Source organism: Mus musculus, chromosome 12 (genome assembly GCF_000001635.26).
Source record: "Mus musculus strain C57BL/6J chromosome 12, GRCm38.p6 C57BL/6J".
NCBI classification, from domain to species: Eukaryota; Metazoa; Chordata; class Mammalia; order Rodentia; family Muridae; genus Mus; species Mus musculus.
This window is the reverse complement of record NC_000078.6, coordinates 67,487,678-67,491,427: the sequence shown is the minus strand read 5'-3', so window position 1 is coordinate 67,491,427 and position 3,750 is coordinate 67,487,678. Positions and strand designations below refer to the sequence as shown.

The 3,750-nt window shown below is 36.8% G+C and overlaps 1 pseudogene; it reads left to right on the top strand.

The window, feature by feature from the left end:
* The first annotated feature begins 2,196 nt into the window (after positions 1-2,196).
* On the top strand, positions 2,197-2,315 carry n-R5s60 (annotated as a pseudogene).
* The last annotated feature ends 1,435 nt before the right edge of the window (positions 2,316-3,750 follow it).

Below are 3,750 nucleotides of genomic sequence, written 5' to 3'. Positions count from 1 at the left end.
TCTAGAGCATTTCTTGGAGTAGATCCAGCTCATTATTTTGCCAGAGAACTTTGTGCCTTTCAGACAGCACTAGGTAAAAGGCATTCTTGAGGCTCTTAAGGCCTCTCATCTAATTCCTGTGCGACCTCAGACACCCAAACTGTTTTGTACTTGTTAATTATTATCTACAGTGACTAGCCCAGTTCATAATTATAATTTAGATACACTCTTAGAACTCAATATTGTTACGAATATTTAAGAGTTAATTTGTTGTTCATTTGACTAGGACAAATTAATATAACCTAGTTGTTAGACAAATTAGCCCATATGATATGAAGGTAACCTATTTCTAATCAATAATCCAGTTATCTTTAGCTATAATCAACCTGATACAATAACTAGATGGCTTGTATATTTTTTGTGCTTTTTGTATTGTTTCTGCTTGGTTTGGTGTCAGAAATGAATATCAAGTCATGCATATCTGAGTCAAATATTGTACAATCCAGTCCGAATTCAATGCCTTTGAGCCTATGAGATGTTAACAGTTCTATATTTATTTTGAAAATTAAACTAGCAAATTCCTCACTCTGTAGTTCTGTTTTATTAAAATCTCTTTACTTACCTATGGTCTTTTGGCTTTACGTCTCTTCAGTGTGTGTGTGTGTGTGTGTGTGTGTGTGTGTGTGTGTGTGTGCGTGTGCGTGTGTATGTGTCTATGTCTCTGTATGTGTCTGTCTGTGAATATATGTTTATGTCTATGAATAATCTCATTTGACAATTATTATCTATGCTTTCATATTTTCATAATATTTTAAAATTAGGAAATTGGTTTTTGTCCTTTGTTTCTTAATAATGTTAGAAAATAAATATGAGGTGCAAAGACTAAGGAAAATACAGTTGATGCAAAGCATTATGCTGTCATTGGCATGTATACATAGGAAATTATTATTCACTGTTCATTAAAATCAACAATAATCTCCCTGTAGGAAAAATTATTTCATAATCTTTGGAAGAAAAGTATATAAAAGCATTATTTAAATCGAAGAACTAATGTATAAATAAAAAATTAGTTAAGATATATTCCATCAATTTGGGGATCAAAGACTCCAGTCTTAATATTGTACTCACAGGGTGTCTTTTGGATGCTAGTGATATTGGAAAGCTTTTGTTCCTGGCACTGTGGCTTTCTGAACAAAGTATCACATACTTTAGCTAGCAATTTCACCCTTGAATTCTTCTAAAACTTTGGGGAAATTCCATCTGCTCTCAAGGATTTACTTACATACAAATTTCATATTCTCCTGTGAGTTTGTACTTTTCAAAGCTAATCCTTTACACTTGTTATTTTTATTTAAATCTGGTTTTGGACAAAACACTGAAGAACAAATTAAGGTAGTATTACAATTATAACATCCAAAAAATGATAAACCCTTTCAACACAAAACACTTCAAGTTGATGACATATCAGTACTATGCCTTCTAATTTTGGAAAATATCAAATGATGATAAAGCATGCTTATAGATTTTAGAGAGGAAAATATTTCTTCAGTCAAGGACGTGCCCAATTACAAAAGCACATAAATTCAAGACATTTATCTATACATAGTATATTATTAAAGTGCTAAACAGAATTTGTAGAAAATTTAATGTCATAAATATAAAAATCTAAGATCAAAAACTCAGGTGACAGCAGATGCTGGCAAGGATTTGGAGAAAGAGGAACACTCATCCATTGCTGGTGAATTACAAGTTGGTACAACTACTCTGGCAATCATTTTGGCAGTTCCTCAGAAAATTGGACATAGTACTACCTGAGAACCCAACTATACCACTCCTGGGCATATACCCAGAAGATGCTCCAACATGTAGTAAGAAAACTTGCTCCACTATGTTCATAGCAGCCTTATTTATAATAGCCAGAAGCTGGAAAGGACCCAGATGCCCTCAACAGAGGAATGGATACATAAATTGTGGTACATTTACACAATAGAGTACTACTCAGATATTAAAAACAAGGCAAATGGATGGACCTAGAAAATATCATTCTGAGTGAGATAACCCAATCACAAAAGAACACACATGGCATGTTCTCATTGATAAGTGGATATTAGCCCAGAAGCTGGGAATACCCAAGATACAATTTGCAGACCACGTGAAGCTCAAGAAGAAGGAAGACCACAGTGTGGATACTTCGGTCCTTCTTAGAAAGGGGATCAAGTATACAGCCTTACTACCCTGAACGAACCCCATCTCGTCTGACCTCCGAAGCTAAGCAAGTTCGGGCCTGGTTAGTACTTGCATGGGAGACCACCTGGGAATACCAGGTGCTGTAGGTTTAAAAAACAAACAAACAAACAAACAAAAAAGAAAGGGTATCAAAATACCCATGGGAGGGAGGAGATACAGAGACAAAGTTTGGAGCATAAACTGAAGAAAGGCCATCTAGAGACTATCCCACCTGGGAATTGATCCCATATATAGTTCTCAAACCCAGACACTACTGTGGTGCCAACAAGTGCTTGCTGACAGGAGCCTGATACAGATGTCTCCTGAGAGGCTCTGCCAGTGCCTGATAAATACAGAAGTGGATACTCACAGCCATCCTTTGGACTGAGCACAGGGTCTCCAATGGAGGAGCTAGAGAAAGGACTCAAGGAGCTGAAAGGGTTTGCAGCCCCATAGGAGGAAAACAGTCTGAACCAACTATTACCCCCAGAGCTCCCAAGGATTAAATCACCAACCAAAGTGTACACAAGGAGGGACTCAAGGCTTCAGTGGTATATATTACAGAGGATGGCCTTGTGGAATATTAACAAGAGGAGAGGCCCTCGGTGTTATGAAGGCTCAATGCCCCAGTGTAGTGGAATGCTAGGACAGGGAAGTGGGTGGGTTAGTGAGCAGAAGGGTAGGGGGTGAGATAGGGAGGTTTTCGGAGGGGAAATGAGGAAAGTGGATAAAATTTGAAATGTAAATAAAGAATGTATCTAATAGATAAGAATAAAAATTACATTAAATTAAATTTTAAGGTATATGCATATTTTTATCACCTCTGTCTAACTAGTATTACCTGTCCTTCACAGCCATTCACTATTTTATTACTTGGTGTGCCTGGCTTATATAGAATAAGATATGGTGAGAATGTTGGAAATAAGATAAAATGCTAAGACCAGTGTTTCTCAAACTGTGGTTTGCGACCCCAAGAGGTTGAATGACCCTTTTATAGGGATATCCTAAAATCATCACAAAACATGGGTATTTACATTACAATTCATAGCAGTAGCCAAATTTCAGTTAAGAATTAGCAATGAAATTTTTTTTTTTTTTTTTGCTTGGGGCTCACCACAACATGAAACCTTTAAAGGAGCACAGCATTAAGAAGGTTGAGAACTGCTAAATTAGACCAACCCAAATTGCTTGTGTGTTGGTATGCACTGTGAAAATGGGCTAAGGCGTGCAGCACTGGTAAACTAGAGGAAGCCTGCCATCCTGTCAGTAATTGTGTCTTTAGAAAAGAAGACAAATTAGTGAGGCATGTGTGCTTCCTTCTCACTTTTCAATACATATAGGGACATTTATTTCATGTATCATATCAACACTATGTCCCAGGTTATCAAATTCACTATGCATATTAGAGCCAGGTAAAACCAGGAAACTGACAAGTTGCCTCCAGGAAATATTTTTTAGGTTATGTCAGTCCTTGAAATGTCTCACAAGAGACTGTCACACAAAGCCCAGTTAGATTATTCAAGTCATCAGCTATGAAATTAGTGT